Source organism: Saccopteryx leptura, chromosome 6 (genome assembly GCF_036850995.1).
Source record: "Saccopteryx leptura isolate mSacLep1 chromosome 6, mSacLep1_pri_phased_curated, whole genome shotgun sequence".
Classification (NCBI taxonomy): Eukaryota; Metazoa; Chordata; class Mammalia; order Chiroptera; family Emballonuridae; genus Saccopteryx; species Saccopteryx leptura.
In genome coordinates this window covers 64,185,489-64,200,384 of record NC_089508.1, presented here as the reverse complement: position 1 = coordinate 64,200,384, position 14,896 = coordinate 64,185,489, and the positions used below count along the sequence as shown (strand labels likewise).

Genomic DNA, 14,896 nt, shown 5'->3' with positions numbered 1-14,896 from the left:
AAGTGACCTCTTGCTCAAGCCAGCGACCTTGGGTTCAAGCTGGTGAGCTGTGTTCAAACCAGATGAGCCTGCACTCAAGCCAGCGGCCTCGGGGTTTTGAACCTGGGTCCTCCGCATCCCAGTCTGACACTCTATTCACGGCGCCTGCTTAGTTAGGCTCAACAGTCAAGATATTCCTTAAAGAACATAATAAAATGTTGACATAGCAAACAGAATAATTAAGAATATATTATTTTATGCTATGTCAGAAACCACTTTATGCTAAATTATAGTACAGAATAAGAGAGAGGCACAATTAAAAAAAAAAACACAAAATTCCCTCCACTAACTTTATCTTTTTTTTTTTTTTTTTTTTTTTGTATTTCTCTGAAGCTGGAAACAGGGAGAGACAGTCAGACAGACTCCCGCATGCGCCCGACTGGGATCTACCTGGCACGCCCACCAGGGGCGACACTCTGCCCACCAGGGGGCGATGCTCTGCCCCTCCGGGGCGTCGCTCTGCCGTGACCAGAGCCACTCTAGCGCCTGGGGCAGAGGCCAAGGAGCCATCCCCAGCGCCGGGGCCATCCTTGCTCCAATGGAGCCTCGGCTGCGGGAGGGGAAGAGAGAGACAGAGAGGAAGGAGGAGAGGGGGGTGGAGAAGCAAATGGGCACTTCTCCTATGTGCCCCAGCCGGGAATCGAACCCGGGTCCACACGCCAGGCCGACACTCTACCGCTGAGCCAACCAGCCAGGGCCTAACTTTATCTTTTTCCTATGAACTCAGAAGAGATTGCTGGTATTATATTTTATCCACAGAACCCCTTGTCCCAGAGGGTCATGAGGAATGTTTTACAGGAATACCTTGGAACTATTGCAAGTTTGGTTCTAGAACCACAACAAAGCGAATATTGCGATAAAGTAAGTCACACAATTCTTTTGGTTTCCCAGTGCATGTAAAAGTTACGTTTACGCTCTACTGTGGGCTATTTAGTATGCAAATGCATTGTCTAAAAAAATGTACATACCTCAACTAAAAAATATTATTTGAAAATGTTAATCATTATCTGAGCCTGTTGAAAAATGACGCCAATAAATGTGCTTGACACAGGGTTGCCACAAACCAATTTGTAAAATACGGAAATTTGTGAATTGAAATAAAGTGACACACAATAAAATGAGGTGTGCCTATATCCATTGCTACATAAGACTCTTAGAAAGTTACAGGAAAGGAGAAAAGAACATAGGGAAGACGGGAACAGAACAATCCCTAGGGCTGCCTCCTGGAGCAGGCAGTCTTATTGAAGGCGTCACAGAACCAATTCCAGGCCACAGAGGTCATATACAAATGGAGGTCCCAGACAGGGGGTCAAAGTTACATCAAAATCAAACACTAAGGAGAAGTTCAAAAAGGGAAGAGGTGATGGATTTGGGGAGAATGTTCCAAAAAATTGGGAGGACACCTCACCAAACAAGACTGGCGAGACCACCTAGCTCATCAAAGCCAGCAGAAGCAATACCTAGAAAAGACCCAAGTAGTTGTCTCTTCATCAAAAGCCAGAGAAAGCTCCTTTGATAAAGCCTAACTGAAACTTAAAACATAATCTGTTGGAAGTGTCTTAAGGGAGGAGCTAGAGCTTATGAAGGTCTCATACTCTTCATAATTGTGAGAAACAGACAGGAAAAACATTCTGTTTATAATAAAGCTTTATGGTTCTAACTTCCCCTTAACTTCCTTTTCCTTTATAGAAAGACTCCATCTTGGGACATAGGCCAGAGAGTGCCCATGGCTTGCCACATCTGCAGGCACTGAGATGCAACCTCCTCTTTCTCCGGAATAAATCCTTTTGGTGATGAAACACCTCGTTGATATTATTTTTCAGTTTACACCTTCTAAGTCGGGGCAATTTCTTCCAGCCACTTGCTTTCCCCTATTCTTAGCCCATTCAGTGTCAAAGACTCCCCCATAATTGCTCCAGCCAGATTCCTTCACTACATTTCCCGGACAGATAGAAAGCCAAGCATCCAAGTTAGAACTTGATCCACCAAAGCCATATCTTGTCTCTGTCATCAGCCAAGCCTGAGGTAAGGCGCCTCTGTGAACCAAGCCCCTCTTTTCTGATTGCACTTCTGAGAAAGATATTTGATGGTAGGAGGCTAAGAATGTAGATGCAAGACAATCACTCAGAAGAAATCTAGAGGGCCCTATTCAAAAAAAAAAGTAGATAAAGAAACTTCAATATAGATTCACTAACAGAAAGAGTCTGTGTTCAGAGAAACTATGACTCAGCAAGAGAAGAAGCCAAAGAGCACAGAGCACATGAAAAGAATACCATGGAGATGTAAATATCCCCGAGTTTATAAGAAACTGATAAACAACAACTTTAGGAATTTTGTTTTAATGTTTGGAGAAAATTTTTAAAGCATGTGATATTAAACAATTTCAAATGAGGATAAGATGAAGTTCTACATGAGAGAGGTGACCGTAAGGTAGTAGAAAAAGTTTTGTAAGCCACACACAAATATCGAGCTCATATTTTACATAATCATGGTTTAGTAAATTTACTTTTTAAAATATATTCTCCACATACGAACACATTTAATTGCCAAAGTTTATAAGTTGAGTGGTTTGACCTCAGGAATTATCTTTCCATTTTAAAAACTGATGTTATCAATGGGTGCCTTTTTTAAAGTTGAACTTCCCCATATGTATGTTCACATCACATAAAAACACAAGTGTTACATAGCTATCAAGCAATGAGAAACTAAAGCTTCCAACAATAAATTCCAATGATACTAATATATTTTCCCATAAATGAGAGAGCATCTTAAAAATTCATACATGAATATCCAAGTAAATCTTTTCCATATTTACATTTTAGAGTCTAAAGTATAGAACACAATAGAGAAAATTATACTGCATGGAAATTACAAATATTGATTTGAAATAATCTCCATGAATCACCAGCATCTCTAAGTGGTTCGGACACACATTCCTTTAGCTCCTCTAAAATATTTCTAAACCATGAACATTTCCAACACAGGAAGAGCAGATATTAAAGTTCTGTGACTTCTAATCTAAAAGATCTTGATCTTATGTTCTCTGGAGAAGACAGAAACTTACGAAAGAACATTTGTACACTTCTACTATTAGGAAATTAGATATTTTTCACATGGATTCTAGTGGAGCAGTTTTTATACTTTTCTTTAGATAGAACATGTTTCTGAACTCAAGAGATATGGTGTGATTTTTCAAACCAAAATCTGGGGCATGAGGTCTGCCAGTGGGTTTTATGTGACCCTTTTGGGGAAAGGTAGAGTTGGAAATATAGTTTAGTTGCCAAAGTATTAGAATTTCTGAAGCCTCTCACTGGTTTATGGAGCACATACATGCACAAGAATAGGTGACATGGGGCAGAACCAGAAAATCCATGGAGTTGATCATCACAACACACCTCTGTGTACAGATGACACATGTAATTATGTGGGTTCTCTTCACTTCTACCAGTTCAGGGCGGAGCCCTACTGATTGCTATAGGGGGGAAAGGGAAGGGAAATTATTTCAATGGAAACATCTTCACCTATTTGTGCTCCTTTTCTCACAGCCTCCGTAACAGAAGGATCATGAACTAAACCAAATGCTTCTCCAGCCATTCCACTTGCATCCTGGAAACCTGTCCTCACAAGCCACATTCTACTGTGAATATTTCTTTCCACATCATCTTCTCAATATGCTTGAGTGCTTTTATCTCGCTTAACTTATCTGGGTATATGCTAATTCTAAGTACTCCTCTCCCATCTCACGAGTGTGCCTCAGCTCTCCAGTATACTTGCATATTTCCTGAAGACTGTCTACTTCTGCACTGCTTCTCCACCACCACTCATTAATGAACTGACAACAGGCCAGCTGTCACTCAACTGCTAATTGTATCTACCATCTGGCTTTTCCTGACAACCTCTTCCTTCCTCTAGTTCCCTCTGTTCCCTGCTGATTTCATTCAGGAGTGACTCAAAAAAAGTATCTTGGGGCTCCACTGATAGCTGTTCTTTTTTGGTAAATTAAACTATATTTGCATTCAACTCAACAGTATTTGATCATCAACTTCTATGTACCCGGTACTGCTAGCTAGCAACTATGAATGGCATGAAAAAATAGGTGATCCAGCCAGTCCCTTCATAAATTGGTAATTGAGATGAGAAAACAAAATGAGCTCATTGTCAACAAAAAAAATATATAAGATATGGTAATCAGGGAGGAAGATGTCTGGTACACCACGTAGATCACCTAGCCCAGGACGTCAAAGGTGAAGCAGGTTTGATGTCAGAAGACCTGGACTCTGCTACTTCCTAGCTGTGTGACCTACAGCAGTCACGTACCTTCCCAGCCTGTTTCCCCAATGTGGGGTACTGACCTAGCAAGATTATTAGAAGGCGTGTACATTACATGAAGGCATTTTATAAACTGCAAACGGCTGGGCACAGAGAAGATGATGATTTTATTTTATTTTTTATTGATTGATTTTAGAGAGAGAGGGAAAGAGAAAAATGTCAATTTGTTGTTCCACTAATTTATGCATTCATTGGTTGACTCTTGTATGTGCCCTGATAGGGGATCGAACTTACAATGTTGGCATGTCAGGCCAATACTGTAACCAGCTGAGCTATCCGGCCAAGGCCAAGATGCTAATTTTATAAGACAAGAAAGAGGAAACTATCTCACCAAGTATTCAAGCAGGAATCAGGGCCTGAGCTGAGCACCTTCAAAGTCAGGACAGGTTTAGCTGGATGACGAGGAGAAGGAAATACAGCATGTTTGGAGCAAGAGCATATTTTGACTTCAATTTAACAAGTATTCAGAGCCCTGTTAACACCTCAAAGGTTATAAATGTCAACAAGATTATCACTCTTTCCCTCAAAATTCACAGTCAGGGAGACTGTGCTAACAAGAGAAATAAACAGCTATAAATTCACGGGAATGCGTATGAGGTGACGCAACAAGCTGAAGGGCGCTAGATGCCACCCCATCAGTGCGCGGAGTGCCAGGCCCAGCTCTGCTACCACCTGTGTGCGATCCGGCATGGGCCATCACCCCTCTCCTGGACTCATTTTCTCAAATATGAAATAAGAGGTTTAAACTCAATGTGGTCTTCCCTACACACTCTATGCCGTATGATTCTAGGTTCAAAGTCCAGAGTTTAGCCGTGAGAAACTGAAACGGGGTCATGGTGGCAGCTGCCCTTTGTATCCCCTCTCCTTCCTTAAAGCCTAGACAAGGGCAGCAACAGCAAAAATGAAGCACAGGGGCCTACGGGGCATTAATTTAAAGATCACAGAATGCTTTGCCACACTGGGTGAAAGACAGAGCAAAGAGAGAGACCTCCAGGGCAGCAAGATGGTGGTGCAGACAGAAACAGGATATCTGAAGTGGAGGAAGGGAGAAAGTGGAAGTGGATATAGATTTTTGAGGGTGGGTATCATATATTTGGAATGGAGAGATGACGAAATTGGATCAGAACAGGTGGAGTGTTAGGAGTAAGCGGTCACAGAGAAATGCTTGAAAGCCACCCCCACTCCCTGTGGCCCACATTTATCTCTGTCCTTGGGACAGAGGCAGAGGAGCCAACAGTGAAAGGTTCAAAAAGAAGGCTACGACTGTACAAACCACAGAAGAGGGAACGCAAGGCCAAGGATCACAGTAGGGTGTTCTCAGAAAAACTAAATCCCACGGGATATGATGGGCAGTCCCTGCTGTTCTGATGAAATTCATTTGCAGACATCATGCCTCTGTCATAAGATGCTTTATCTGGCAGTAAGAGGGAAATGTCAGTGAAGACACCCGGATGTCACTTTGGCCCCACAGCAGTCTCTCCTTCAGGGAGCCTTTATTAAGGCATCTCTATACAGACTCAAAACTTAGACCTTACCCACCACCTTACACCATCCAGCTGAAAACATGTTAATGAAAATACATTCGGGCCAGGAGTCATATCATCGTCCTTCAGCCTCTCAGTCTCTTTCATTTGGTTTGAAATAGTTACCACTTTTACCACTGACGTTGAGAAATGCCATGCCAAAACCTTCTCTAATTGCTTAATGCCTGTGGGTTTTCAGAGGAGAATTAGCTTCACTAAACCACATCCCCCAGGTTTTTGCTCTCATTTAAAATACTACTGCTATAAATATGCATGTGTCTCCCAGTGCATGCCAGCAAGAGTTTCTCTAGGAAATTGCTTCCCAACCTTTTTTGTGATATTTGTACGACAAACGGAGGCAAATTCTCATTATCGGGGACAACAGATCTAGGGGCATCAGCCATGCCAGACCCTGCCCATCCACCCTGAGAAAAAAAGGGTTCAATATCCCAACACATCTGAACCACTTGAGGACATGCCCCAGGAGAGGCTCTGCTCTAGGTTCGACACAAGGAGTGGAAGTCCTGGGGTAGAGGTTCATGAATGTCCAGTAAAACGAGATAATGTCAAATTACTGTCCAGTTCAGTTGTTTTACACTCCCAACTTTACATCTTCAACAACACTTGGTGTCTGTTGTCTGACTTCACAAAATGGTAACACATTGTGATCTAAATTATCATCTTTCTGCCTGACCTGTGGTGGCGCAGTGGATAAAGCTTCGACCTGGAAGTGCTGAGGTTGCCGGTTCGAAACCCTGGGCTTGCCTGGTCAAGGCATATATGGGAGTTGATGCTTCCAGCTCCTCTCCCACTTCTCTCTCTCTGTCTCTCCTCTCTCTCTCTCTCTCTCTCTCTCTCTCTCTCTCTCTCCCTCTCCTCTCTAAAACGAATAAATAAATAAATAAATTTATTTTAAAAATAAATAAATAAATAAATTATCATCTTTCTGATTGTTAATGTAGTTGAGCATCCTTTTTTCATTTGTTGGTCATCTGGTTTCTGCTTATGGAAAGGCACATTCATGTGCTTTCCCTACTTTTCTGTTGTGTTGTCTTTTTCTTGTAGACATGCAGGAAAGAGTTCTTTATATATTCCTGACACTAGTCCTTTGTCAGTTACAGATGTTGCAAATATCTTCTTCCTGTTTGTGGTTGGTCTTTTCCCTTTTTTAATGGCTCAATCTTGAGCTAATCAAATCTATCAATCTTTTCTTTAGTAGTTCTCTTTATATCATGTTGAAGAAATCCTTCCTTACCTAAAGTGATAAAAAATATTTCCTACATGATTTCCTAAAGGTGCTGTATTTTACTTTTAAGTCTTCGATCCACTGGTAATTTGTTAAGGTGCATGGAGAGATCCACTTTCATTGTTCTTCCCTGAAGAATGTGTAATTGTCATAATACCAGTTATTGAAAAAAATTATCGTTTTCCTAGTGATTCAACATTTATGGGCAGATCTGTTTTAGGGCTCTCTCTTCTGTCCCTTTTGTCATTTTCACTACCTCTTGGCCAGTATCACAAGGCCTTTATTACCTTTTTTTTTTTTATTTTAGTGAGAGGAGGGAAAGCAGAGAAACAGATTCCTGCATTCGCCTGGACAGAGATCCACCCGGCAAGCCCACTAGGGGGCGATGCTCTGTTTCTCTGGGCCGTTGCTCAGCAATTGAACCTTTTTTTTTTTTTTCAGCCTCCAGAGCCATCCTCAGTGACCGAGGTCAACTCATTTGAACTAATTGAGCCATGGCCGCAGGAGGGAGAGAGAGAAAAAAAAAAGAGAGGGGGGAGAGAGAGAAGGAGAGGAGAGGAGAAGCAGATGGTCGCCTCTCCTATGTGCCCTGGCCAGGAATCAAACCCAGGACATCCACATACCAGGCTGACGCTCTACCACTGAGCCAACCGGCCAGGGCCTACTATGACTTTTCAATACAACTTTATATCTAGGAGTACCAGTTCCCTCCACTTTATATGCACATTCTTGACCTTTCACACTTCCATCTAAGTTCCTCAGAAACCAGACAGCGATTTTGATTGGGATTACATTAAATCTATAGATAAAATTGAGAAGATTGACATATTCATGATATTGACTCTACCTGTCCATGTCTATGCATTTGGCTTTTAAATGCCTTTTAAAATGTTGCCAACACATAAATCCTTTTCATAAAGATCTTATACATCTTCAGACTTATTGAGAGTCTATATTTTGTCACTACTGTGATATCATATATATCTTCTATTTATTACTTAGCCATACTAATTCTAATGATTTGTTAGACAGCTAAAAATATTACATTTTGTTCTTCCTTTCTCCTCTCTATACCTTTTATTTTTATTTCTTGCCTCATGATGCTAGTTAGGACCATAAAAGTACTGAATAGACAGTTCATAGGATAATGTGGTAAGGACTTCATGTCATACATACAACAAAAAAGAGAATAGACCCTATCAACAAAATGATCATTGATGCTAATCTGATAGAAGGTATAACTGATTTTTCATGGAATTAGGTAAGGGCTGTCTGACATTCAAGTAGAAAACACTTGAAGGCCAGGCTTAGAGCCATGTACAGGGAGCAAGTACTGAGGTGACTGAGTGGGCATGTGGGAGAGCATTTGTACTTACAAAGGAATAAGACAGAAAAAGGTTATGATGCATTTAGGGGACCTCAGCAGATGGATTTGGCTAATGGCTGCATGGGGACAGGAGAAGATATATCCAAACAGAGGCTGGGAAGATGGGGATTTGGGACCTACACCTGAAAGGACCCTTATATGGCACTCACATGTTTGTGTGTTATCTTCTGGGCAGGAGAAAGCCACTGTGGGCTTTTACAAAGGAGAGAACATGAGGTCTGTGCCTTAGAAAGATCTTTCCGGCAGCCACGTGCAGACTGGGAGTACACAGAGGAGTAGGAGGCTGTGGGAACGGCGGTGAGTGACTTGTGTCAGTGACAGTGTTGATAAAGAGGAAGGAATTCATTCAAGATATGTTAGGATGAAAAATCATTATCATTTCTTAACTGACTGGTACAGGCGTTACAGATAACCAAAACTTTTAAACTGGTAACTGAATGAATGGTATCATCATTGAGGAAAAGATATTTTGAGATAATTGTAACTAACACCTACTGAGTACTAAGTAATTTAATCCTCACAACCCAATGAGCTCTCTCATTCACAAATAAGTAAAAGGCAGAGCCAAAATTTGAACCCACATTCACTCTCCACTACATTATACTATCTGGGACATGACCAATTAAATGTCCCTCATGTCTGAGGGCTACCCAGGGAGTTGTGTTTAATTTGTTTAAATGGCATTTGGAAAACTGAACCAGGGCTCAAAAGAAAAATAAGGGTTAAAATGATATGGATTCTAGACATAGTTGATTTCTTGAGACCAAGGGAGAGAGAAGATGGACACTTAGAGTGAAGGAGAGCCAAATATATAGATCAGGAAGAGAGATCCAGGAAAGACACTAGGAATAGGAAGGATGTTTTTAAACAATTGTCTATAAACCAGGTCAGTCGCCACAGCACAGAGATGCAAGCTTAAAGCCGTCTGGACTTTCTCCTTCCTGAGAAACAGGGGACCCATTCAGTATTGCTGAATAACAAATCTAGCGCTCATAGCTAAAGCATCAGGGATAAGAGAAGTCTAATAACGTATGAAATGGGGAAAACACAAAAACAAACAAACAAAAAAGTCAATGCTCTCAGCCCTTGGGTGATTTGCATCTGTGTTTGAGCAAAGCGGCTCCTGCCTCCAGAAAAGCAGCAACACAAGCTCATCTCTCAGGAGCACCCTCACCTCCTTCATCACCCCTACCCTCCAGTCCCCACAGAATCTAGCCTCTGCCCTGCCCAGAGGGCAGGGACTCTGCAAGGTCACAGCAACACCAGCAACGTAGAAGAAAGCAGGAAGCCACCCTATTACAAAGACAGCCCAAAAGAATGATGGCTTCTGCAAAAATCAGCTTTTATTTTTAATGTTTTAATGGGCATGTTACATGACTCATCAGCTATCATGTATGCTGTACACCTAAGCTCTAGCTCAAAATTTACCAATTTGAGAGGGAAGAAGGAAATAATAATAGCAAAAGATGAGCAGATATCTCAGGAAGCTTTAATCCTAAAAAAGTGAAACAGAAGGAAGTGGTTGAGCATTTCCTCTTTAAGCACTCAGGTACTGAAGGTCTAGAGTGGGCAGAAGCTGAAACTGCAGCAGAGGAGCCCTGGGCCCTGGGACCTGCTAATATGCGCAGGTCCTGGTTACCATGGTGCCATCCTGCTGGCGCAAGGTTTCATCAGCATTCTCTTTCTGCGACAGTTCCTGTCTTGTTGACAGCCACAAGAAAGAAGAAAAACTGTTGTATTCTAATGGCTGCTGGCTCACTGAATACCATGTCTGGAAAGAACAAGGAGAAAACGTAGGGGATGGGGAAGTATCCAGGATGAGATTAAATCCCCTAGGAATGTATTAAATCCAATCTGGATAGTCTATATGAATGAAATGTCCTCATGAATAAACACTCCTCCCCAAAGCATTTTTTTTTTTTACCTATAATCCAAAAATATTGACAGAGAATGTCAGCTTTTTATCAAGGTTATTTTCCAGTGATTTCTGGTAATAGGACTCTGGGTTCACTCCTAGATAAAAAGCATGAACTTGTAGCAAAGAAACAAGACGACGTATCAGTCAGCACACACAGTGGCAGTCAGGACATGCTGTGGCTCTGACACTAAATCAGCCAAATGATCTTAGCACTTCTAAGCCTCAATTTCTTCACCTGAAATGAGGAGGTTTTACTAGATGAATGTTAGGGGTCCTTCCACTCTCCTAGACTATCTTGAGGGTACTTGGGAGTAAGAGAGCCCTTTGGGTGCCTCTCAAAAAAATTAGGCTGCCCATGTGCCAGGACTCTGTGTCCCAGGGGCACCCAATTGTGAAAATGAGCACAACTCGGTGGAAGAGATAAATAAACACATACACAGGAACTTATATCCATACATTTGACTAAACCAATGTTAGTGAGCAGAGACCGTGTCTCATTCACCTTCACACACTCAACATCCAGCATAGTCTAGGCCAGGGGTCCCCAAACTATGTCCCACGGGCCACATGCGGCCCCCTGAGGCCATTTATCCGGCCTCCGCCACACTTCTGGAAGGGGCACCTCTTTCATTCGTGGTCAGTGAGAGGAGCATAGTTCCCATTGAAATACTGGTCAGTTTGTTGATTTAAATTTACTTGTTCTTTATTTTAAATATTGTATTTGTTCCCGTTTTATTTTTTTACTTTAAAATAAGATATGTGCAGTATGCATAAGGATTTGCTCATAGTTTTTTTTATAGTCCGGCCCTCCAACGGTCTGAGGGACAGTGAACTGGCCCCCTGTGTAAAAAGTTTGGGGACCCCTGGTCTAGGCACTCAGCTTAACAAATGGCTATTGTATGCCCCTACAGGCAAATCTTTAAAATGTGAGAGGATGAAATCTTTCCAACTTATCTGTTACAAGCTGAACTTTGTTGCCCCCAAAATTGTACATTGAAGTCCTAATACCTAATACTTCAGAATGGGAGCTTCTTTCAAGATAGGGCCTTTAGAGAGATAATCAAGTAGGTGGACCCTAATCCAATATGACTGGTGTTGTCATGAGAAGAAGAAATCTGGACACAGACATGCATAAATGGAAGATGACAAGAAGAGACACAGGCAGAAGACGGCCATCAATCAACAAGCCACGGAGAAAGGCCTGGAGCAGAACTTTCCCTCACAGCCCTCAGAAGGAGGCAACCCTGCCAAGACCTTGATCCCAGACTCCTGGCCTCCAGAACTATGAGACAATAAATGTCTGCTGTTTAAGCCACCCAGTTTGTAGCAGTTTGTTATGGCAGCCCTAGCAAACAAGTAGTACAAATTCAAAGTAGAGAGGATTGTATAATGAAATGTATCATCATACTCATCAGCCAGATCTTTCATTACTACACACAAATTATCCCCAAAATACATGGACTTTTCCTTAACGCCACAATGTTTTTTGGCGTTTCCACAACGCCATTACCAAACCTAACAATATTAATCATTTGAAGGCAAATTTAATTGATAGAAAAAATACACCTTATAAAATACACTTTATACTAAAACACATACTTAACATAAAGCTTTTCTCCATTAAAGCTATCAAGAATATTAAAATAAAATCCTTATAAGTTTGCATTTTGGAGGGTAAAATCCTCAGAGGATGAACAAGACTCTTAGAGCAATTGAATTCCTTAGCCAGCTCTCTTTATCAACATATGGTCTGAGAATAAAAACCTGTTACTTTATCAAAGTACAGAAAAGAAAAGAAAGGAAAAATGCTGTTAGTATTCATACCTACTGTCTGGTTATTGCAATGTACTTTTCAAACTAAAGAGATTTAGCAGACATCTTAAAATCTTTAAAAAAAATACTTTAGTGCTTTTTTAAAAAGTACTAATATGTGCTGTAGTATTCTATGTTAAATTGTATACACTTTAAGTACCTGAAAATTGACATGGCAGAACTCAAAACCTCTCAAAAAAAAAAAAAAAAAAAAAAAGATAAATGTAAAACCATACCTTGATAAAGTATAAATCCTTGGTTGTTTTCTAAGACTTTACAAACTGGAGTTCCAAACTTCAACAATTAGGCAACTTCCAATCACATGTCCTCTTCAAAAAGCTTACTTTTTGTCTAATACAAATAAAAATGTTAAAGTCAGAATCGCCTTCTTACCAAAGTTTTTCAAGAGTCTCTTGAAAAACAGTTTTCTCTATCAACTTCCAAAATCAGACATCAATGTAAAAACCCACAATCCAGCTAATTAGTCTCAGCTGTTTGTCATATGGTCTGCAGACCAGTCAAATGATTTCACCCTTTCAAGCTTACGAAAACCTAATTAGACCGGCCTCTCAGACAGAAGGCGGTGGTATTAACCTCTTCTAGTGTTAGCGAACTACTACGTACTTCAACTCTCTCTTTTCCCCCCCATCAAAAAAGTTGAACTTTTGTCTTCTTGAGAAAACATCTTTTTTAAAAGTATCTTCTCGGGCCTCTCCAAGCTATACTAATATTATTTCTTTGCAAATACAATGCCTGATCCAAACAAACCATACAGGAGACAAATGGAGGGAGTGGACAGAAAGGGAGCTCGACGACTTACTAGAACTCTCGCTCCTGGCCTCTGGACCCATAAGTAAAACTGTCCACTGGGGCTGTCCACCAGATAGCTTGCTGGCATCTCAAATTCAACATGTTGTGCCCTCAACTTACCTCCTTTGCTCTTCTCCCTGGACTCTGGTTCAGACCCACTTCTCTCCGTGTTGAGTAACACAATCTCAGCACACACCCAGCCAGAAATCTGATGATCCTCACTGACTCCTCCCTCTCTTCCTCACCCACTTCCAATTGGCCCCCACATTCTAGGGATTTCTCCTTCTCTCGCCTTTATTCCAAGCTTTTATTTCTCATCTGAATGGCTACAATTAACCACTTATTTGGTTTTCTGACCCTCAAACGGGCCGCACTTCCACATCCTAATCCATCCTCTACATTGCACCCAAAGTGACTTTCCAAAAGGCCGCGAGGGGGTCCATCACTCTCTTCTGTAAAACCTGCCAGTGGCTCCCCCCAACCTCCACAATGAAATCTCTACTCCTCAGGCTTCTGTCTTCAGTGTTGCCTACCACTCCCTACCTGCCTCCTGCCTCCAGAATTATTTGTACTTTTTTTTTTTTTAATTTATTTATTCATTTTAGAGAGGAGAGAGAGAGTGAAAAAGAGAAAGGGGAAAGGAGCAGGAAGCATCAATTCCCATATGTGCTTTGACCAGACAAGTGCAGGATTTTGAACAGGCGACTTCAGCGTTCCAGGTTGACACTTTATCCACTGTGCCACCACAGGTCAAGCCTACTTGTACTTCTGAAACCAGTGGTTTTCAAAATGTGAAATCAGCATCATTAGCATCACCTTGGAAATTGTCAAAAAAGCACTTTCTTGAGCGTGCCCCAAGCCTACCGAATCAGAAATTCTAAGTATGGGTGCAGCACTCTGTGTTTTAAAGAGCCTGCCAGGTAATTCTGATACACACCAAACTGAGAGCCACTGCTCTGAACGCACTAAGCTCTTTTTCCAAGAGAGTGAGCCTTCTTCTAAAGAGCAATGCTGAGTCAGAAGCCTCATCTCAATATTTATACTTTCATTGAACTGGTCAACACTGTATGATAATTATCCAATTTACTTGTTGGTGAATGAATATCTTGAACACGGGAATTGTGTCTTATTTGATTAACTCATTCCACAATCATTTATTGAACACTTACCTGTCACTGAGAGAGATGCTGAACAGAAAACTAATGACTCCATCCTTTGCCACTAAAGGAAACCACCCTCTGACTTTAGCAGCTCAAAGTGTCCCAGAACACTCAACCTATCCAATTTACAAAACCCCACTAACATCCTAGAGAACTGTGGGCAACTAAGAAAGTCTGAATATAATCACCCTGACATCTCTCGTGGTAACACAGAATTTCTGGTTCACACATGATGCCGCTCAGATATATAAAGGGGGAAAGGGTGCATCTTCATGAAAACTTAAAGTCCTCATTATTATCTCACAGCAATATCTAGCATTTGGATAATAATTTCTTAAAGTTCTCTTATTATCTTACAGCAATATCTAGAATTTGGATAATAATTTCTTAAAGTTCTCTTATTATCTCACAGCAATATCTAGAATTTGGAGAATAATTTAGTGCAAGCATGTACCAAGATTTTTAAATCTCAGATTTTTTAAAAAAGTTAAAGTTTCACATTAGCCCTTCTCAGCCTTCACTAGGCATAGGGCTATCCTAGGATTCTGTTAAAATGCTAATTATGACTCAGTAGGATTGGGTGGGGCCCAGGAATCTCCATCTCTCACAAGCACTCAGGCAATGCCCAGGTAATACTGATGCTCCTAGTCCTAGAACTACACTTTGAGTAGC

General features: G+C 41.2%; 1 protein-coding gene across 7 annotated transcripts in view; it reads right to left on the bottom strand.

Annotated features, from left to right (window-relative positions):
* RAB27A (RAB27A, member RAS oncogene family) overlaps window positions 1–14,896 on the bottom strand; it is an 82,521-nt gene that overhangs the window by 47,274 nt on the left and 20,351 nt on the right. For 6 of the 7 annotated variants that reach the window (XM_066342572.1, XM_066342574.1, XM_066342571.1 and 3 more), the window contains one exon: window positions 12,491–12,605. The gene's annotated coding sequence lies outside the window, so the exon portion shown is untranslated. Of the gene's footprint in view, window positions 1–12,490; window positions 12,606–13,184; window positions 13,234–14,896 lie in introns of those variants that run through there. The other variant, XM_066342573.1, reaches the window with a different exon arrangement.